Source organism: Balaenoptera physalus (assembly GCF_965194825.1).
Source record: "Balaenoptera physalus genome assembly, chromosome: 6".
NCBI lineage: Eukaryota > Metazoa > Chordata > Mammalia > Artiodactyla > Balaenopteridae > Balaenoptera > Balaenoptera physalus.
The window spans coordinates 123,095,248-123,118,409 of NC_138885.1; the positions used below are offsets into that span (position 1 = coordinate 123,095,248).

At 37.9% G+C, this 23,162-nt stretch overlaps 1 long non-coding RNA gene across 1 annotated transcript in view; it reads right to left on the reverse strand.

The window, feature by feature from the left end:
- LOC309662217 overlaps positions 1-23,162 on the reverse strand; it is an 81,030-nt gene that overhangs the window by 26,196 nt on the left and 31,672 nt on the right. The gene's annotated exons all lie outside the window — the stretch shown is intronic.

Below are 23,162 nucleotides of genomic sequence, written 5' to 3' on the forward strand. Positions count from 1 at the left end.
TTTTATCCAATAGTTATATTTATTAATGACTGCTGCATTAATCAGTTATTTCATTGGAGTCTGGTGATTTTTTTAAAATCTTCCATTTTTTTCTTTATTAGCTAGCATCCATCAAAAGAAGAGCTTTCCTCCATCACCTGGAGATGAGTCTCGGTTCCTTCTGTTAGGACAGAATTACTGTCTAACTCTCTTCATTCAGAATAAAGAGTTATTAATAGTCACCTCTATATTGGCAAATGAATTTCCTCATTTTTTTCCTGTTCTTTTTCTTCATTTTGTTTAATTTTGCATATCATTATGGACTGGGGATTTTTATTTATTTATTGTATTGCAGTCACTTTATAGTTATTATTTCTTCTGATGCTCAAATTGTCCCAAATTTAGCCAATAGGAGCTCCTTCATTCTGGCTTCAGAGCCCTTTTGAAACACCCCCATTAGAACTTGAGCACTTTCTTGCTTTAAGGCAAACAGATGTCTTAGCCTCACCATGTACTTTCCATGCTTCAGAGCTGGAATTGCTCACTGAAGTGCTGGTTTCCTTTAGTAGGAAATATTATTTAGAAATTAAGATCTGTGCGCTAGTGGAAACTCATGTTATGGGGTTGTCAATGGGGGAAAATATTTTAGATGTAACAACCTGGCAACTACAATAATTATTCTTTACCCTTTTTGCACAATAGCATCCCTTGCTGGTAAACACTTTTAACATTTTTTGGGTAAAATGATACTTTAATAGTATACTTAGACATAATTGTTTTTCAAAATGATTTTAAAATCAAAGAGAAGGATCGTTTTAGAGCTGATTTAAAGAACCCTTTAAGGGGACTTCCCTGGTGGTCCAGTGGGTAAGACTCCGTGCTCCCAGTGCAGGGGGCCCAGGTTCAATCCATGGTTGGGTAACTAGATCCCACATGCCATAACTAAGAAGTCCGCATGCCTCAACTAAGAGTGTGCATGCTGCAACTAAAGATCCTGCATGCTGCAACGAAGATCCTGTGTGCCGCAACTAAGACCCGGTGCAGCCTAAATAAATAAATAAATATTAAAAAATAAAATAAAATAAAGGGCCCTTTAAAGGCTCTTCAGAGACTCCCCAGAAGTGCCTGGACTTGTGGTTAGGAATTGACTTTATGTGAGGGTAATTGTTCTTATCAGGCTGCACAATGATATCACCTGGGAAGCTTTTAAAAAATACCCATACCAAGGTCCTACCTCAGAACATATTAAATCAGAATGTTTGGGGGTATGTCCCAGCATCGTTATCTTTGTTATTTTGTTTTGTTTAACTCTTCCCAGGTGATTGATGAGTTAGTTACTGGGGTTGAGAACCACTCTCTTAGGATCTTGATGCCATTAGAAATGTGAACACCCACTGACAATAGTAACACCTAAATGTGTGATCACTTCTTTTTATATCTCATGGATGCCAGGGAGAAGAGAAATAGGACATTGGGTGTCTGAGCAGTTGTTGAAAAGAGCAGAAAAAGAAAAAGACAAGCAAAATATACAAAATGAACTTGCTTTTTGCTTGGATCAAATCCAGTGATCAAGGTCTCTAAACTGTTTACTAAAGAAGCAATAAAGCTTTATCAGGAAGTATATGTTTGAGGTATTGGCAGACCGACAGAGTTAATGCACTGTTTGGATAATTCCAGCATTGACGTCCCTTACCCATGTCACCACGTCCCAAAGTTTGCCAACTGCCATCGCTGCTGTTTTGAAATAACTTGGAGCTAGAACTCAAGGCAATTGCTGTGCTGTCCTTTCATTCTGTTGCACAAAATAATTTTCCAAATCAATCATGTCACTAAGTGTCTCTCTAGAGGTAATGGCCTGAAATCTGAAACAATGGAACTGCTGGTGTAATGAAAAATGGCTTCCTCATTTAATTTGTCAAACTTCCAACTACTCATCTATTCTCTTAGCAAAGTTGCAGCCAAATCTCTATATTGCAGAATTCAATTATAATTGATTGAAGAGATTTTCTTAAGAGCCAGTTGACTAAAGAAGATGTCCTAAAAGGTTTTGTCCTTCCAACTTTTTCTTACATGAATTTTCAAACGTGCAGAAAAGTTGACAAAAATAGCACAATGAACACCTGTATATCCCCCACTTAGTTTTAACAATTAACAGCATTTTGCCATGTGTGTTAGTTTGCTAGGGCTGCCATAACAAAGTAGCATAGACTGGATGGCTCAAACAGAAATTTATTTTCTCACAGTTCTGGAGGCTGGAAGAACAAGATCAAGGTGTGGGCAGGGATGGTTTCTTCAGAGGCCTCCTTCCTTGACTTGTATCTTCCCCTGTGTGTTCACACTGTCTTCCCTCTGTGTTGTCTGCGTCCTAATCTCTTCTTATAAGGACACCAGTCAGATTGGATTAGGGCCCACCCTAAGAGCCTTATTTTAACTTAATCACCCCTTAAAGGCCTATTTCTAAATACAGTCACGTTCTTAGATACTGGGGTAAGAAATTCAATATATGAATGGGGGGAACACGATTCAGCCTGTAACATCATGTTTGCTTGTTTGCTTTCTCGCTTCCTTTCTTTCTTCCTTCCTTCCTATCATATATAAACATATAGATGTATTGATTTGATGATACACTTGAAACTATATTATAGGCATTGACATCTCACTCCTAAATGTCACCTTGCATCTCTTGAGAATAAGGATGTTTTCTTACATAACCTTGATGCCATTATCACATTTAAGAAATTTAAAATATTCTGTGTATTTAATCCATATTTGATTTTCCTCAATCGTCCAAAGAATTTTTAATGGCTGTTTTTATCTTCCTGAATAATGATCCAATAAGGTTCATACTTGAATTTGCTTGTTACATCGTTTTAGTCTTTTATAGTCTCCCCTCCTCCACCCATCACGCTTTTCATCTTTTTTTTCTCAATAGCATTGACTTTTTAAAAACACTAGACAAGTTATATTTTGAATGTTTCACATTTTAGATATGACTAATTATTTCTTTATGATATCATTTAACTTGCTCTTCTCCATACTGTGTTTATATAAGTTAGAAATTAGATGTCGTGGTGAGACTGTAAAACTGACAATATTTTTCATATTAAGCGGTGGAGTTTATTTCTCCTCACCTTGACTCTGGGCTTGGCCATGAGACTTTCTTTGGCCATTGGGACATTTGCTTTAGCAAATGTGACACAAGCAGAAGCGTGAACTGTGCTTGTGCCCAAAGGCTTTGCTGCTCCTGGGGGCCTGTGACTGGGCCAGCCTTCTGGCTAAGGAGGAACGTGTGGCCACATCTCCACCTCCTTGGCTGACATCAAGAGTGAAGCCATCCACAACCATCCAGCTGGCTCAGACCAGAAGAATCATCTCTCTGATCCACAGAACAATACGAAATAATAAATGGTTATTGTTCTAAACCACTAAGTTTTGGGGTGATCTGTCCTGAAGCAAAACCAATTGATACAGATATAGAGGCTTGATTAAATTCAGATTAAATGTTTTGGCAGGACTACTTCATAGATGATGCTGTGTACTTCTATCATACCACATCAGAAGGCTCATAAAATCAGTAGAAGGCTGACTTTTGAACCTAGTTAAATATGGATTAAGAAAGATACCTACTTGGGGCTTCCCTGGTGGCACAGTGGTTGAGAATCTGCCTGCTAATGCAGGAGACACGGGTTCGAGCCCTGGTCTGGGAAGATCCCACATGCCGCGGAGTAACTGGGCCCGTGAGCCACAATTACTGAGCCTGCGCGTCTGGAGCCTGTGCTCCGCAACAAGAGAGGCCGCGACAGTGAGAGAGGCCCGTGCACCGCGATGAAGAGTGGCCCCCACTTGCCACAACTAGAGAAAACCCTCGCACAGAAATGAAGGCCCAACACAGCCATAAATAAATAAATTTAAAAAAAATAAAAAATAAAATAAAATAAAATAATGAAGGCAGAAAAAAAATTAAAAAAAAAAAGAAAGATACCTACTTATATCATTCCTCAAGTTAACATCTCCCCTGGATTAAAAAAAAATTTTTTTTATTGACGTATAGTTGATTTACAATGTTGTGTTGGTTTCTGGTGTACAGAAAAGTGATTCAGTTTTATATATATATACATACATATATATATGTATATATAGAATTCTTTTTCATATTCTTTTCCATTATGGTTTATTACAGGATATTGAATATAGTTCCTTGTGCTATACAGTAGGACCTTGTTGTTTATCTATTTTGTATATAGTAGTTTGTATCTGCTAATCCCAAATGCCTAATTTATTCCTCCCACACCCCCTTTCCCTTTTGGTAACCACAAAATTGTTTTCTATGTTTGTGAGTCTGTTGCTGTTTTATAAATAAATTCATTTGTATCATATTTTAGATTCCACATATAAGTGATATCATACTGTATTTGTCTTTCTCTTTCTGACTTACTTCACTTCGTATGATAATCTCTAGGTCCATCCATATTGTAGTAAATGGCATTATTTCATTCTTTTTTTATGACTGAGTAGTATTCCACATCTTTATCCATTCATCTCTTGATGGACATTTACGTTGCTTCCATGTCTTGGCTATTGTAAAGAGTGCTGCTATGAACATCAAGGTACATATATCTTTTTGAATTAGAATTTTCTCCAGATATATACCCAGGAGTGGGATTGCTGAATCATATGGCAATTCTATTTTTAGTTTTTTAAGGAACCTCCATACTGTTTTCCATAGAGGCTGCACCAGTTTACATTCCCACAAATAGTGTAGGAGGGTTCCCTTTTCTTCACAGCCTCTCCAGCATTTATTATTTTTAGACTTTTTAATGATGGCCATTTTGACCAATGTGAGGTGATACCGCATTGTTGTTTTGATTTGCATTTCTCTAATTATTAGCAATGTTTAGTATCTTTTCATGTGCCTATTAACCACCTGTATGTCTTCTTTGGAGAAATGTCTACTTAGGTCTTCTGCCCATTTTATGATTGGGTTGTTTGTGGTTTTGTTATTGAGTTATATGAGCTATTTGTATATTTTGGAGATTAATCCCTTGTTGGTCACATCATTTGCAAATATTTTCTCCCAGTCTATAAGTTGTCTTTTCATTTTGACTGTGGTTTCCTTTCTGTGCAAAAGCTTATAAGTTTGATTAGGTCCCATCTGTTTATTTTTTTTTATTTTTATTTTATTTATTTTTTTATTTTTTTTAAGAAATTCACGTTCTTCTATTTATTTATTTATGACTGTGTTGAGTCTTCGTTTCTGTGCGAGGGCTTTCTCTAGTTGCGGCAAGTGGGGACCACTCTTCATCACGGTGCGCGGGCCTCTCACCATCGCGGCCTCTCTTGCTGCGGAGCACAGGCTCCAGATGCGCAGGCTCAGTAATTGTGGCTCACGGGTCCAGTTGCTCCGTGGCATGTGGGATCTTCCCAGACCAGGGCTCGAACCCGTGTCTCCTGCATTGGCAGGCAGATTCTCAACCACTGCGCCACCAGGGAAGCCCCATCTGTTTATTTTTGATTTATTTCTATTGCCTTGGGAGACTGACCTAAGAAAACATTGCTATGATTTATGTCAGAGAATGTTTTGCCTATGTTCTCTTCTAGGAGTTTATGGTGTCGTCTTATATTTAAGTAAACCATTTTGAGTTTATTTTTGTGCATGGTGTGAGGGAGTATTCAAACTTCATTGACTTACATGTGGCTGTCCAACATTCTCAACACCACTTGCTGAAGAGACTGTCTTTTCTCCATTGTATATTCGTGCCTCCTTTGTCAAAACTTAATTGACCGTAGGTGTGTAGGTTTATTTCTGGGCTCTCTATTCTGTTCCATTGATTCTTATGTCTGTTTTTGTGCCAATACCATGCTGTTTTGATTACTGTAGCTTTGTAGTATTGTCTGAAGTCTAGGAGGGTTATGCCTCCTGCTTTGTTCTTTTTCCTCAGGATTGCCTTGGCAATTCTGCACCTTTTATGGTTCCATATAAATTTTAAGATTATTTGTTCTAGTTCTGTGAAAAATTTCATGGGTAATTTGATAGAGATCACGTTAAATCTGTAGATTGCTTTGGGTAGTATGGCCATTTTAACGATATTAATTCTTCCAATCCAAGAGCATGGACTATCTTTCTATTTCTTTGTATCATCTTCAGTTTCCTTTATCAGTGTTTTATAGTTCTCAGCATATAAATCTTTCACCTCCTTGGTCAGGTTTATTCCTAAGTGTTTTATTTAATTTTTGATGAGATTTTAAAAGAGATTGTTTTTTTCAGTTTCCCTTTTGGATATTTCATTGTTAGTGTAAAGAAATGCAACTGATTTCTATGTGTTAACCTTGTATACTGCTACCTTGCTTGAATTCATTTATCAATTCTAGTAGTTTTTGTGTGGAGCCTTTAGGATTTTCTATATATAGTATCATGTCATCTGCATATAATGACAATTTTACCTCTTCCCTTCCCTTATTTGGATGTCTTTTCTTATCTGATTGCTGTGGCTAGGACTTCCAATACTATGTTGAATAGAAGTGGTGAGAGTGGGCCTCCTTGTCTTGTTCCAGATTTCAGTGGGAAGGCTTTCAGCTTTTCATTGTTGAGTATTATGTTGGTTGTGGGTTTGTCATAAATAGCTTTTATTAGGCCCTCTATACCCACTTTGGTAACAGTTTTTATCATGAATGAATGTTGAATTTTATCAAATGCTTTCTCTGCATCTATTGAGATGATCATGTGGTTTTTGTCTTTTCTTTTGTTGATGTGGTGTATCACGTTAATTGATTTGCATCTGTTAAACCATCTTTATGACCATGGGATGAATCCAACTTGGTCGTGGTGTATGATCTTTTTCATATGTTGCTGGATTCAGTTTGCTAATATTTCCTTGAGAATTTTTGCAGCTATATTCATCAAAGATATTGGCCTTCTATGGAGAACAGTATGGAGGTTCCTTAAAAAACTAAAAATAGAACTACCATATGACCCAGCAGTCCCACTACTGGACATATACCCTGGAAAAACCATAATTCAAAAAGATACATGTACCACATATATATGCTAACAAATTTAAAACAGATAACTAGAGGGAAGCAGCTGCATAGCACAGGGAGATCAGCTCGGTGCTTTGTGACCACCTAGAGGGATGTGATAGGGAGAGTGGGAGGGAGGCTCAAGAGGGAGGGGATATGGGGATATATGTATACATATAGCTGATCACTTTGTTATACAGCAGAAACTAACATAACATTGTAAAGCAATTATATTCCAATAATGATGTAAAAAAGAAAAAAAGATTCATGTACCAAAATGTTCATTGCAGCACTATTTACAATAGCCAGGAAATGGAAGCATCCTAAGTGTCCATCGACAGATGAATGGATAAAGAAGATGTGGCACATATACACAATGGAATATTACTCAGCCATAAAAAGGAACGAAATTGAGTTATTTGTAATGAGGTGGATGGACCTAGAGTCTGTCATACAGAGTGAAGTAAGTCAGAAAAAGAAAAACAAATACCATATGCTAATGCATATATATGGAATCTAAAAAAATGGTACTGATGAACGTAGAGGCAGAGCAGGAATAAAGACACAGATGTAGAGAATGGACTTGAAGACATGGGGGGAAAGGGGAAGCTGGGATGAAGTGAGAGAGTAGCATTGACATATATACACTACCAAATGTAAAATGGATGGCTAGTGGGAAGCAGCTGCATCTCACGGGGAGATCAGCTTGGTGCTTTGTGACCACCAAGAGGGCTGGGATAGGGAGGGTGGGAGGGAGACGCAAGAGGAAGGGGATATGGGGATATATGTATACATATAGCTGATTCACTTTGTCATACAGCAGAAACTAACACAATATTGTAAAGCAATTATACTCCAATAAAGATGTAAAAAACAAAAAACCAAACAAACAAACAAAATAATATTGCCAAGTGAGAATTAGAAAATGAATGTTATTAGTTGAGGAAATGGAAGCAATGGAATGACTCTAATTGATTTCATTCATTCACAGAACAAAGGTATTTTTAAACACGAAGGCAGTGACTGCTCTTGATATTCCTTCTTCTCTTCTATTAATGATAGAACCTCAATATCATTGAAGTAGCAATGTGCTCAGCTATAATGAACATTTCAAAACTCCCTGTCACAGAAATACCTAATGTGAATGGAAGTCCTTCTGTGGGAAACTATGTAAATTCTGTGACCTGTTTTGTTAAGCTTCTATCTTAAGAAGAATCTAAATTTTAAACCAGGTAGAGCAAAAAAAGGTTTCATCTCTTACGCCACATTTCATCATGCTGTTATTATTTGTTTCAATGTCTGTCTTTCCTAAAATGTGTAAACTCTCTGAGGACGGGAGCTGTGTATATGTTGTTTTACAGTGGACCTCAGAAGAGGCACAGAATAAATATTTGTTGCATGAATAAATGAATGAATGTGAATGAATGAATGAAGCAGTGGCCATCTGAACTTTGTGTTGAGAAGGATTCTGAGTTACTATTTTACTCAGGGGAAATAATGCCATTGCCAGTTTGTTATGACTGTCATAGACATGCCATAGGGGAGGTGGCACACGTGTATTGGAGATGTGTCATTTTCATTAAAGCTTTATGTTATAAACACACACACATAAAAAAGAATTTGGCCTGTAATTTTCTTTTTTGGTAGTGTTTTTGTCTGGTTTTGGTATCATGGTGATGGTGGTTTCATAGAATAACTTTGGGAGTGTTTGCTCCTCTTCAATCTTTTAGAAGAGTTTGAGAAGGATTGGTTTAAGTTCTTCTCTATATGTTTGGTAGAATTCCCCAGTGAAACTATCAGGTCCTGGACTTCTGTTTGCAGGGAGTTTTTTTTTGTTTGTTTTTTTGTTTTTTTTATTTTGTTTCTTGTTTTTACAGATTATATTTCACTTTTAGTGATCACTCTGGTCAAATTATCTATTTCTTCTTGATTCAGTTTTGGTGAGCTGTATGTTTCTTGAAACTTGTCCATTTCTCTAGGTTGTCCAATTTGTTGGCTTATAATTGCTTATAGTATTCTTTTATGGTTTCTGTATTTCTGCAGTATTAGTTTTTATTTCTCCTCTTTCATTTCTTATTTTGTTTATTTGGGTCCTCTCTCTTTTCTTCTTGGTGAGCCTGGCCAAAGGTCTGTCAATTTTGTTTACACTTTCAAAGAACTAGCTCTTGGTTTTTTTGATTTTTTTCTATTGTCTTTAAATCTCTATTTTATTTATATCCTGTCTAATCTTTATTATTTCCTTCCTTCTGCTGACTTTAGGTTTTGTTTGTTCTTCTTTTTCTAATTCTTTTAGGTGGCAGGTTAGGCTGTTTATTTGAGATTTTTCTTGTTTCTTGAGGAAGACCTGTATCACTATGAACTTCCCTCTAAGGACTGCTTTTGCTGCATCCCATAGATTTTTGTATGTTTGTGTTTTCATTGTCATGTGTCTCGAGGTATTTTTTAATTTCTTCTTTGACTTCATCATTGACCCATTGGTTTTTTAGTAGAATGTTGTTTAGTCTTCATGTAATTGTTTTTTTCCTAATTTCTCTTTCTGTGATTGAGTTCTAGTTTCATGCCGTTGTGGTCAGAAAAGATGCTTGAAATAATTTCTATCCTCTTAAATTGGTTGGGGCTTGTTTTGTGCCCTGGTATGTGGTCTATCCTAGAGAATGTTCCATGTGCACTTGGAAAGAATGTGATTTTTTTTTTTTTTTTGGATGTAATGTCCTGAAAATATCAATTAAGTCTAACTGTTCTATTGCGTCATTTAGGATCTCTGTTGCCTTATTGATTTTCTCTCTGGAAGATCTATCCATTGATGTCAGTGGAGTGTTAAAGTCTTCTATTATTATTGTATTCCTATTAATTTCTCCCTTTATGTCTCTAGTATTTTTTTTATGTATTTAGATGCCCCTGTATTGGGCACATATATATTAATAATATCCTCATCTTGTATTGATCCTTTTATCATTATATAGTGTCCTTTATCTTTCTTTATGTCCTGTGTTTTAAAGTCTATTTTGTCTGATATGAGTATTGCTACCCCTGCTTTCTTGTCATTTCCATTTGCATGAAATATCTTTTTCCATTCCCTCACTTTCAATCTATGTGTGTTCTTTGCCCTAAAGTGGATCTCTTGTAGGCAGCATATTGTAGACTCTTGTTTTATTATCCAGTCTGCCACTCTGTCTTTTGATTGGAGCATTTAGTCCTTTGACATTTAAGGTAATTATTGATAGGTATGTATTTTTCACTTTAAACCTTGTTTTCCAGTTGATTTTTTATTTCTTGTCTGTTACTTTCTTTTTCTTTTTCCTTTTATGATTTGATGATTTTCTTTTGTATTGTGCTTGTGTTCTCTTCCATTTGGTTTTTGTGAATCTATTGTATGTTTTTGGTTTATGGTTACCTTGTTTTTCAAGTATGTTAACCCATTAGTATATCTATTATACTTGCTTTAGACTGATAGTCATATAGGCTTAAACACATTCTAAAAAAAAAATCTACATTTTCTTACTCCGCTCCCTCGCATTTTGTGATTTTGATGTCCTCTTTTACATATTCATGTTTATCCTTTTGCTGTTCATTGTAGTTATCGTTGCTTTCACAAGAACTTTTTTAATCTGTGTACTGGCTTATCTAAGTGATTTACTTTCCAATTGTGATGTTCTCTTTCCTATAGATTCTTGCTTCTTTTCTATTTAGAGAAAACCTTTCAATAATTCTTTTAGGATAGCTTTAGTATTGCTGTATTCTTTTAGTTTTTGTTTGTCTGAGAAATTCTTTCTCTCCTTCTATTCTAAATGATAATCTTGCTGGGTAGAGTATCCTAGGTTGCAGGTTCTTCCATTTCAGGATTTTGGATATACCATGCCACTCCCTTCTGGCCTGCAACATTTCTGTAGAGAAACCTGCTGATAGCTATATAGGGGTTCCCTTGTAACTAACTCTTTGTTTTTCTCTTGCTGCCTTTAGCAGCCTCTCTTTAACTTTTGCCATTTCGATTATAATATGTCTTGGTGTAGGTCTGTTTGGGTTCATCTTGTTTGGGACCCTCTGTTCTTCCTTTACCTGGATATCTGTTTCCTTCTTTAGGTTTGGGAATTTTTCAGCCATAATTTCTTCAAAAACATTTTTGATCCCCTTTTCTCTTTCTTCTCCTTCTGGGATCTCATGTACGCATAGATTGGCATGCTTTATATTATCCCACAGGTTTTATATATTGCCTTCTTTTTTTTTTTCATTTGTCATTCTGTTTGCTGTTCTCATTGGATGATTTCCATTATTCTATCTTCCAGATCACCTATTCATTCTTCTGCATTATTCAGTTTGCTGCTTATTGCCTTTAGCTCAGCTTTCATCTCAGCAAATGAGTTTTCTAATTTTAATTGGCTCTTCTTTATAGATTCTAGTTCCTTTTTACAGTAATCTGCATTTCTGTCAATAGCCTTTCTTAATTCCTTCAGTATTTTTATTATCTCCTTTTTGAACTTAGGCTCTGATAGATGGGAGAGGTCTGTTTCATTGTTCTTTCAGGAGAATTCCTTTGATGTTTTAGTTGGGGCTGATTCCTTTGCTTCTTCATTTTACTTATATTTCTCCGACTCTATGAGTTTAGGAGAAACAGTTATCTACTGCAGTCATGGAGGGCTGTTTTTATGTGGGAGCATCCCTGTGTTGCCTGCATAAGTCTAATATTTTTGGTATGAGTGCTGTTTTTAGTATGAATGCCAGCCACCTCTTTCCTCCGTGTGTGCTGGCCATTATCCCCTTGATAGGGGGTGTGACTGGTGTTGTGGTGACACCACACTGCACTGCACTGGATGTTGAGCAGGGCCTCCTCTTTGCTCTGTGGTTATCACAGCCCTGTCTGGAGCAGGGTCTTCTCCTCAGTTGGAGTAGAAGCCCCCAGATCTGTTTCTGAGCTGCAGTGTGTGGTAGGTGGGTATGGAGCACTTCCACTGGGAGAGGAGCCACTGAGTATCCCTCTGCAGGAGCTGTCCACCAGGAGGTGCACACTGTGGTGTCACCTGCCACCTGTTGTGCAGACTCACAAAGCACTCTGTTGTTGGTATTGCCCCTAGCCCCGCCTTAACCATGGGAATGCAGGCAGTCAGACCTGGTGTCCCTCAGGCGCTGCACTCACAAAGCCACCAGCACAGATTCATTGGTACAGATCTGCTGAAATCAGGCATCACAATCACTGTAGTCGGGCACCCAGATGCGCTGTGGGAGCTACGGAATCAGCCTGGACTCTGGTCCCACCTCCACGTGCGCATGCCAGCAAAGCCTGCCGCCACTAATGCTGGGCCCACTCCAGCCAGAGGAGCACCAGTAATCACTCAGATGTCCCACAGGCACTGAGCTTACAAAGCCATGGGCAGCACCTAAATCTGTGGGTAGCACAGCCACTGGGAGATAACTCGGATCTCAGCCCTGCTTCCGAGGTTGTGAGGCCCCTGGGGATCAGCTCAGGTTTCAGCCCCACCTCCTCGTGTGGGCAACCCACCGGTGCTGGAGCACTCCCAGAGCTCATAGAGGCAGAGCCGCACCCGCTGTGAGCACACTGAGAACGAGACTGCTATGGTGGAGCCCCGCCCCTCCCTTTGCACACGTGTAAACAATGAGGCTCCTGTGGCAGACCCAGGCTAGGTCCTGAGTACCACCCCCCATTGCTTGGACCTCACTCCATGTCCTTCAGGCTGTCTCCATGTCCTTTCCCCAGGTCTATCTGCTGAAGCCCAAGTTTCAGCACCCAACCCCTGAGAGAACCAGCAGACATGTATCTCAGGTTGGGGAGTGCAGGGAGGTGGCCAGGACCCTCTGTGCTGGTCTCTCTCTGTTCTGCCTGCTGCAGTCTGGCTGCTGCACTCTCCTCTGAAGCTCCCTTTCTGTCCCAGCTGATCTCTCAGTGGTGAAGGGTGTTCCCAGGGAGACAGAATCTTTCCTGTATCAGAGCTCCCTCCCAGGGGAACAGGTCCCATCCTGATTCCTCTTTTTTTCTTTCGTCCTACCCAGTTATGTGATGATCTTTCTTGCAATTTTGGTTGTATGAGGTCTTCTGCCAGCTTTCAGTAGGTATTCTGTGAGAATTTTTCCACGTGTAGTTGTATGTTTGATGTATCTGTGGGAGGAGGTGAGCTCCATGTCCTTCTATTCCACCATCTTGATCTCCCCTCCCTCCCCTGGATTTTAGTATCAGGTCACCCTTCAGTTATTAGGGTTTGTAGGGCACTAATGGTGACAAATGGTGATGCCCTTCCCCCATGTTCAGACTGACCAATGCCCAAGGGTAGCAGCAGCATTTGTCTCGGGGAGGAAATTATCTCACCAGTTTATAGCCACATGTGGCATTGTTCTAAAGTAATGCTGATGGGTATATTTCTAAGAATTTTGCTCCACCTAATTTTGGAGTTATATAGGTACCCTTCTATTAGACAGAATCATGCTAATATCTTCCTTAAGATAACCAAGTGGGTAACTATTCCATTCTTGCATATTTAAAATGAGCAAGTAGCTATCTAATACAAGAATAAAAGGAGAGCTTCCACTCAGTACTACCAGAAAGGCAAAAAATTTTACTAAATTATGGTACTGTTTTGCTCAGAAGCTAACATTGAATACGAAAAGTTAAAGAAAGAAAACAGAGGAAAAAGTAAAAAGAAAGCATTTTTATTAATTATCTCCAATGCTCTCGGCCCCTTGTTGGAAACTTTCCCATTTGCTACAGTGTGGGGACAACACTACTTAAATAATCCAACATCTGGGATTTCTATCAAACTCCAACCATTTGTTTGTCATTGAATAGAACCCACACTGGAGTAAAAGAAAATTTGTTGGACAAATAGTGGCCCCAAACTATTTCTTTAAGCAAGTATATATAATAATTTAAAAGACCAAAAAAAATTTTATAATTATTTCTTCAGATGACCTCTTTTGTTCCTTCTCAGATTATCTATATATGATTTCATGTACTTTCATCTTCTTTTGCTCTTTGTTGTGTTTTTATTTATTTTAATTTTGAGTATATACTACTTTTATAATTAGAAACAACATAGTAAATGAAGTTAATAAGAACATTTAGAAGTTGAAAAAAGTATGGTGTCCTTAAAAACTTTTTTCTATGTCTTCTATGTAATATTTCAAAATTAGATCTAACTTCATGTTGTATCATATAAACTTCCAAAAAGTGCACAAAAATAGAGAATATAACCAACCTTCATGAATTCATCAGAGGAGTTCACCAGCCATCATTAATCTGCCACACTAATTTCTTCTGTTCTCTCTCTCTGTTTAAACTTTTTAAAGTGAATTGCAGACTTCATGCTATTTTAGCCCTTAATACTATATCATGAATCTCAAAAAAGGAAGGGCACATTTTCTTACCTAACTGTATTGCATGGCCACATACATAGTAAAACTAACAATAATTCCTAATGCCATCTAATACTCAGGCCATAATCAAATTTCCCCCATTTGCTAAAAAACATCTTCTTAAAACTTGGTTTGTACATATCAAGCTCCAAATAAGGTCCATTCATTATATTTGGCTGTTCATAATCCTATATCTGTCTTAACTCCTAATCTGGAACAGTCTCTTCTCACTTCTTTTTTTTTCTTTTTTTTTTTTTCACGTTTAGAAATTTTTATTATCAAAACTTTCAAACATCCACAAAAGTAGAGAGAACGGTGTAATGAACCCCCATATGCCACCCACTCAGATTCAACAGTGATCACTATCTTGCCTCTCTTACTTCATCTATCCTTTTCTGTTTGCTGAAGTATTTTAAAGCCAGTCCCAGACACCCTGGCTGTTTGCCTCTATAATAATTCAGTCTGTATCTCCCCTACCAAAAAAAAGCAAAACATCCCAAACTGTTGCTTTACATAGCCACAATTCCATTATCACAAATACAAGTATATAATGTAAAATTTTTTTACATTTTAAAAATACAAATTTATACAAGTAATAATATGGTCATTTTAAAAATATAGAAGTATGTAAAATAAAAAATGAGAGTTTGCTATCCCTACCCCAAAACCTGACTCTTAAAATGTGTTCACTGTTAACAATCTGGTGTGTGTTCTTCCCGACTTTTTTCTATGTGCACTAGATGTGCATGGTGTGTGTGTGTGCATGGTGTGTGCATGCGTGCATGTGTGTGTGTACATACTCTGCTTTCCAAATGGTTTCCCTCATTGGGTTATATATCCTACACATCTCCCTGTGTGTTTATTTAGCTCTGCTTCACTCTCCTCCATAGCTGCATCGCTTTCCAGAGCATGGAGGTGCTGTAAATTATCTGGTCCCCTGAATGTAGTTGTTTGTGTTTTTTTGTGGAAACATATAAACCAATTATTGTTCTTTTTGTTTAAATATCTTTAAAATATAATCGACAGTTTTAAGCAACAGTAATACAGTGCACAGTGGGCTTTATTATATGTGCAATACTGAAATGCATACACCAATGATACAATAATACAAATAAGATACTGGTGCAAGGTTCTTACTCTAGAGTTTACGTAATATAATTAATTAAAGGTAAACTGAACAGTTTAAGGTGTTGTGGTAGATAAAATTTCAACATGGCCCCCAAGTTTCCTACCCTTTGTTGTATGTGCCATATAAAATCACTTCTTTTTTTTTTTATTTTTTTATACAGCAGGTTCTTTTTTTTTTTTTTTTTTTTTTTAAATTCACGTTCTTTTATTTATTTATTTATTTATTTATGACTGTGTTGGGTCTTCGTTTCTGTGCGAGGGCTTTCTCCAGCTGTGGCAAGCGGGGACCACTCTTCATCGCGGTGCGCGGGCCTCCCACCATTGTGGCCTCTCTTGTTGTGGAGCACAGGCTCCAGACGCGCAGGCTCAGCAATTGTGGCTCACGGGCCCAGTTGCTCCGTGGCATGTGGGATCCTCCCAGACCAGGGCTCGAACCCGTGTCCCCTGCATTGGCAGGCAGATTCTCAACCACTGCGCCACCAGGGAAGCCCTATACAGCAGGTTCTTATTAGTCATCCATTTTATACACATCAATGTATACATGTCAATCCCAATCTCCCAATTCATCCGACCACCACCCCTCCCCCCACCACTTTCCCCCCTTGGTGTCCATACGTTTGTTCTCTGCATCTGTGTCTCAATTTCTGCCCTGCAAACTGGTTCATCTGTACCATTTTTCTAGGTTCCACATATATGCGTTAATACACAATATTTGTTTTTCTCTTTATGACTTACTTCACTCTGTATGACGGTCTCTAGATCCATCCATGTCTCGACAAATGACGCAATTTCGTTCCTTTTTATTGCTGAGTAATATTCCATTGTATATATGTACCACAACTTCTTTATCCATTCATCTGTCGATGGGTATTTAGCTTGCTTCCATGTCCTGGCTATTGTAAATAGTGTTGCAATAAACATTGGGGTGCATGTGTCTTACTGAATTATGGTTTTCTCTGGGTATATGCCCAGTAGTGGGATTGCTGGGTCATATGGTAATTCTATTTTTAGGTTTTTAAAGAACCTCCATACTGCTCTCCATAGTGGCTGTATCCATTTACATTCTCACCAACAGTGCAAGAGGGTTCCCTTTTCTCCACACCCTCTCCAGCATTTGTTGTGTGTAGATTTTCTGATGATGCCTATTCTAACTGGTGTGAGGTGATACCTCATTGTAGTTTTGATTTGCATTTCTCTAATAATTAGTGATGTTGAGCAGCTTTTCATGTGCTTCTTGGCCATTTGTATGTCTTCTTTGGAGAAATGTCTATTTAGGTCTTCTGCCCATTTTTGGATTGGGTTGTTTTTTTTTTAATATTGAGCTGCATAAGCTGTTTACATATTTTGGAGATTAATTCTTTGTCTGTTGATTCGTTTGCAAATATGTTCTCCCATTCTGAGGGGTGTCTTTTCGTCATGTTTATGGTTTCCTTTGCTGTGCAAAAGCTTTGAAGTTTCATTAGGTCCCATTTGTTTGTTTTTGTTATTATTTCCATTACTCCAGGAGGTGGATCAAAAAAGATCTTGCTGTGATTTATGTCAAAGAGTGTTCTTCCTATGTTTTCCTCTAAGAGTTTTATAGTGTCCGGTCTTACATTTAGGTCTCTAATCCATTTTGAGTTTATTTTTGTAAATGGTGTTAGGGAGTGTTCTAATTTCATTCTTTTACATGTAGCTGTCCAGTTTTCCCAGCACCACTTGTTGAAGAGGCTGTCTTTTCTCCATTGTATATCCTTGCCTCCTTTGTCATAGATTAGTTGACCATAGGTGTGTGGGTTTCTCTCTGGGCTTTCTATGCTGTTCCATTGATCTATATTTCTGTTTTTGTGCCAGTACCATATTGTCTTGACTACTGTAGTTTTGTAGTATAGTCTGAAGTCTGGGGCCCTGATTCCTCCAGCTCCGTTTTTTTCCCTCAAGACTGCTTTGGCTCTTTGGGGTCTTTTGTGTCTCCATATAAATTTTAAGAATTTTTGTTCTACTTCTGTAAAAAATGCCATTGGTAATTTGATAGGGATTGCATTGAATCTGTAGATTGCTTTGGGTGGTATAGTCATTTTCACAATATTGATTCTTCCAATCCAAGAACATGGTATATCTCTCCCTCTCTTTGTATCATCTTTAATTTCTTTCATCAGTGTCTTATAGTTTTCTGCATACAGGTCTTTTGTCTCCCTACATAGGTTTATTCCTAGGTATTTGATTATTTTTGTTGCAGTGGTAAATGGGAGTGTTTCCTTAATTTCTCTTTCAGACTTTTCATCATTACTGTATAGGAATGCGAGAAATTTCTGTGCGTTAATTTTGTATCCTGCAACTTTACCAAATTCATTGATGAGCTCTAGTAGTTTTCTGGTAGCATCTTTAGAATTCTCTATGTATAGTATCATGTCATCTGCAAACAGTGACAGTTTTACTTCTTCTTTTCCAATTTGTATTCCTTTTATTTCTTTTTCTTCTCTGATTGTCGTGGCTAGGACTTCCAAAACTATGTTGAATAATAGTGGTGAGAGTGGACATCCTTGTCTTCTTCCTGATCTTAGAGGAAATGCTTTCATTTTTCACCATTGAGGATGATGTTTGCTGTGGGTTTGTTGTATATGGCCTTTATTATGTTGAGGTAGTTTCCCTCTATGCTCACTTTCTGGAGAGTTTTTATCATAAATGGGTGTTGAATTTTGTCAAAAGCTTTTTCTGCATCTATTGAGATGATCATATGGTTTTTCTTCTTCAGTTTGTTAATATGGTGTATCACATTGATTGATTTGCATATATTGAAGAATCCTTGCATCCCTGGGATAAATCCCACTTGATCATGGTGTATGATCCTTTTAATGTGTTGTTGGATTCTGTTTGCTAGTATTTTGTTGAGGATTTTTGCATCTATGTTCATCAGTGATATTGGTCTGTAATTTTTTTGTTGTTGTTGTATCTTTGTCTGGTTTTGGTGTCAGGGTGATGGTGGCCTCATAGAATGAGTTTAGGAGTCTTCCTTCCTCTGCAAGTTTTTGGAAGAGTTTCAGAAGAATGGGTGTTAGCTCTTCTCTAAATGTTTGATAGAATTCACCTGTGAAGCCATCTGGTCCTGGACTTTTGTTTGTTGGAAGATTTTTAATCATAGTTTCACTTTCATTACTTGTGATTGGTCTGTTCATATTTTCTATTTCTTCCTGGTTCAGTCTTGGAAGGTTATACGTTTCTAAGAATTTGTCCATTTCTTCCAGGTTGTCCATTTTATTGGCATAGAGTTGCTTGTAGTAGTCTCTTAGGATGCTTTGTATTTCTGCAGTGTCTGTTGTAACTTCTCCTTTTTCATTTCTAATTTTAATGATTTGAGTCCTCTCCCTCTTTTTCTTGATGAGACTGGCTAATGGTTTATCAATTTTGTTTATCTTCTCAAAGAACAAACTTTTAGTTTTATTGACCTTTGCTATTGTTTTCTTTGTTTCTATTTCATTTATTTCTGCTCTGATCTGTATGATTTCTTTCCTTCTACTAACTTTGGGTTTTGTTTGTTCTTCTTTCTCTAGTTCTTTTAGGTGTAAGGTTAGATTGTTTATTTGAGATGTTTGTTGTTTCTTGAGGTAGGATTTTATTGCTGTAAACTTCCCTCTTAGAACTGCTTTTGCTGCATCCCATAGGTTTTAGATCGTCGTGTTTTCATTGTCATCTATCTCTAGGTATTTTTTGATTTCCTCTTTGATTTCTTCAGTGATCTCTTGGTTATTTAGTAACGTATTGTTTAGCCTCCATGTGTTTGTGTTTTTTACGTCTTTTTCTCTGTAATTGATTTCTAATCTCATAGTGTTGTGGTCAAAAGAGATGCCTGATATGATTTCAGTTTTCTTAAATTTACTGAGGCTTGATTTTTGACCCAAGATGTGATCAATCCTGGAGAATGTTCCGTGCACCCTTGAGAAGAAAGTGTAATCTGCTGTTTTGGGATGGAATGTCCTATAAATATCAGTTAAATCTATCTTGTCTATTGTGTCATTTAAAGCTTGTGTTTCCTTATTAATTTTCTGTTTGGATGATCTGTCCATTGGTGTAAGTGAGGTGTTAAAGTCCCCCACTATTATTGTGTTCCTGTCGATTTCCTCTTTTATATCTGTGCTCCTATGTTGGGTGCATATATATTTATAATTGTTATATCTTCTTCTTGGATTGATCCCTTGATCATTATGTAGTGTCCTACCTTGTCTCTTGTAACATTCTTTATTTTAAAGTCTATTTTATCTGATATGAGTATTGCTACTCCAGCTTTCTTTTGATTTCCATTTGCATGGAATATCTTTTTCCATCCCCTTGCTTTCACTCTCTATGTGTCCCTAGGTCTGACGTGGGTTTCTTGTAGACAGCATATATATGGGTCTTGTTTTTGTATCCATTCAGCAAGCCTGTGTCTTTTGGTTGGAACATTTAATCCATTCACGTTTAAGGTAATTATCAGTATGTATGTTCCTATGACCATTTTCTTTACTGTTTTGGGTTTGTTTTTGTAGGTCCTTTTCTTCTCTTGCATTTCCCACGTAGAGAAGTTCCTTTAGCATTTGTTGTAGAGCTGGTTTGGTGGTGCTGAATTCTCTTAGCTTTTGCTTGTCTGTAAAGCTTTTGATTTCTCCATCGAACCTGAATGAGATCCTTGCCAGGTAGAGTAATCTTGGTTGTAGGTTCTTCCCTTTCATCACTTTAAATATGTCATGCCACTCCCTTCTGACTTGTAGATTTTCTGCTGAGAAATCAGCCGTTAACCTTATGGGAGTTCCCTTGTATGTTATTTGTCACTTTTCCCTTGCTGCTTTCAATAATTTTTGTTTGTCTTTAATTTTTGCCAATTTGATTACTATGTGTCTCGGAGTGTTTCTCCTTGGGTTTATCCTGTGTGGGACTCTCTGCACTTCCTGGACTTGGGTGGCTATTTCCTTTCCCATGTTAGGGGAGTTTTTGACTATAATCTCTTCAAATATTTTCTCGGGTCCTTTCTCTCTCTCTTCTCCTTCTGGGACCCCTATAATATGAATGTTCTTGCATTTAATGTTGTCCCAGAGGTCTGTTAGGCTGTCTTCATTTCTTTTCATTCTTTTTTCTGTATTCTGTTTTGCAACAGTGAATGCCACCATTCTGTCTTCCAGGTCACTTATCCATTCTTCTGCCATAGTTATTCTGCTATTGATTCCTTCTAGTGTATTTTTCATTTCAGTTATTGTATTGTTCATCTCTGTTTGTTTGTTCTTTAATTCTTCTAGGTGTTTGTTCTTTAATTCTTTTAGGTCTTTGTTAAACATTTCTTGCATCTTCTTGATCTTTGCCTCCATTGTTTTTCCGAGGTCCTGGATCATCTTCACTATCATTATTCTGAATTCTTTTTCTGGAAGGTTGCCTATCTCCACTTCATTTAGTTGTGTTTCTGGGTTTTTGCCTTGTTCCTTCATCTGGTACATAGCCCTCTGCCTTTTCATCTTGTCTATCTTTCTGTGAATGTGGTTGTTGTTCCACAGGCTGCAGGATTGTAGTTCTCCTTGCTTCTGCTGTCTGCCTTCTGGTGGATTAGGCTATTTAAGAGGCTGTGCAAGTTTCCTCATGGGAGGGACTGGTGGTGGGTAGAGCTTGGTGTTGCTCTGTTGGGCAGAGCTCAGTAAAACTTTAATCTGCTTATATGCTGATGGGTGGGGCTGGGTTCCCTCCCTGTTGGTTGTTTGGCCTGAGGTGACCCAACACTGGAGCCTACCCGGGCTCTTTGGTGGGGCTAATGGCGGACTCTGGGAGGGCTCACGCCAAGGAGTAGTTGCCAGAACTTCTGCTGCCAGTGTCCTTGTCCTCACGGTGAGACACAGCCACCCCCCGCCTCTTCAGGAGACCCTCCAACACTAGCAGGTAGGTCTGGTTCAATCTCCTATGGGGTCACTGCTCCTTCCCCTGGGTCCTGATGTGCACACTACTTTGTGTGTGCCCTCCAAGAGTGGAGTCTCTGTTTCCCTGAGTCCTGTCAAATTCCTGTAATCAAATCCTGCTAGTCTTCAAAGTCTGATTCTCTAGGAATTCCTCTTCCCATTGCCAGACCCCCAGGTTTCCTTCCCACTTCTATTTGTTTGTTCTGGGCCATTGACTAATTAAGGAAACCTGGTCAAATGTCCTATAGAATGACCCACATTGTGAATTTGGCTGAATACATATTTTAAAAATAAAAGGCATTACAGTTGTGATTCTATAACATTAGCCTGCCTAAACATCTCCAAAACATAAAACCTCCTTCAATGATAGCTATAAGCAAAAATCCATAGGATTTGGGAAAAGATTGATTTAATGAACAGTACACTAAATGGATATACTAAATTTCCCTTTTTCAAATGTTTGTGATAAAAACGAAATCAAATTTATAGAGAATTTGGCTTTTTGAAGAACATTTGAAATAGTGCCTTAAGGAATGTAACTAAGAAAAAAATTATCTACTGTGTGTCTTGTAAATGAATACCATTGTATGAATTGAAAACTGACTCTAGGGAAGTCAGCAAAGAACAAAAACCGTCTTTGAAATGTGAGAATATGGATGCTTTGACTCTATTTCTATTTATTTGATGTGTTTAGATTGCCAGAAAAAACATAGGGTGCCCAGCTAAATTTAAATCTCAGGTAAAAAAGAATAAGGTTTTTTAGCATAAGTAGATCCCATGCAATATTTAGGACATACTTATGCTAAATATTATTTATGGTTTATCTGAAATTCATATTTAACTGGGCATCTGCATTTCTATTTGCTAAATCTGACAACCTGTGGACAAACTCTCTACTACAATGTGGTGGGGAAGACCCAAGGAGGAACTTTAATACTGGAGAAGAGTACCGTATGAGAACACTGTTAGCCTCTTGACCCCACTTCTGAAATGTGGGAACAGCCACAAGTCTCTGATACTCTCCAGTTGGTTGCTCAGGAAGCCTGGCTTCTTATTTCTGTGCATAAACTCCCTAAGCTGAGATTCTGTGCAGGACCTGCCACAGCAGAGTACAATGAGATATTGTTTTCTCTCTGAGAAACAGGAGTCACAGAAGCCAGAATCACAAGAGATTCTGGAATGAAAATGTGGGCTGGGATCCACCTGCAAGTTCCTCAGAGCCCTCTCTGTAATCACCAGAGATACAATAAGACTGAACATATTACAAAATATAAGACAGGAGACAAAGAAGAAAATAAGAGGAGTAGAAAAGTTATGTCCAAAAATCCTGGCTTAAAAATTCCCATCAGTGGACTATAAAACTTAACTCTGAACATCCTAGCAATCAAGGCAAAGAAGAAAGCCACTGGGTTACAGAAATTTTGTGACTAGGCTAGCAATAGAAAGTTTCTTAATTCATTTAGAAGCAAATGGTTTTCCCAGCCCTTAGTTCTGAAGGAAATTTGTACTGGAGATGAAACATATTAAGGATATATAAGAATGGTATAGTAGCAGCTACTTCTTCAAAGCAAAGCAAGAAACATAACTCCCTTGCATAGAAATTTTAGAACTTTCACTGGCTGTAGGTGCTGGAATCTTTTAATGACAGTTTTATATAGTTTATGTCCTTTATGCCCTTAAATATGCAAAGATTTTATGTCATGTTTCTTCCAAACATGCTCCCTGGGGCAGGGTTAAATGTCTTAGGCTTGTCTACACTCCAAGTCCCCATTCTAGGCCTTTCTTCTT